The following is a 565-nucleotide window of genomic DNA, read 5'->3' on the forward strand; positions in this document are numbered from 1 at the left end:
ATTTTCAGTTTCATTTACATTGAAAATGACGAATTTTTCTGGTTTCTTTTCAGTATATAGATCCTGAAACTTCAAAAAAATACTACATACAGTGAAATCTGTTAAAGCAGAATTTCTTTTTTAAATGATCACATGAGAGAGAGAGAAACAGACAGACAGAGAGAGACAGACACACAGACAGACACAGACAGACAGACAGACACAGAGAGAGAACTACATCATGTGTACTGAGCATCAAAAATCGTATGTGCATAATTACACGAGTTAATAGCGTTAAATGAGAATTGAAAAGTGTTTGAAATCGTATATGCAGAATTACACGTTTTAACAACGTGAAAAGAAAGAATTAGAATGTGTTTGAATCGTATGTGCATAATTACACGTGATTAATAACGCTTAAAGAAGGGATCAAAATATGTTTGAAAAAATATTAGGCTCACCACAGCAGAAAAAACCTTTGAACTTAAGAAGATACAACAAACAGCAGGTGAAGATCACATTGTGCTGGTATTAAGAACATAATGCACAGCATTTTTTTTTTTAACGTGAAGTAGAAACATCACCA

The sequence above is a fragment of the Babylonia areolata genome, chromosome 3 (assembly GCF_041734735.1).
Source record: "Babylonia areolata isolate BAREFJ2019XMU chromosome 3, ASM4173473v1, whole genome shotgun sequence".
Lineage (NCBI taxonomy): Eukaryota > Metazoa > Mollusca > Gastropoda > Neogastropoda > Buccinidae > Babylonia > Babylonia areolata.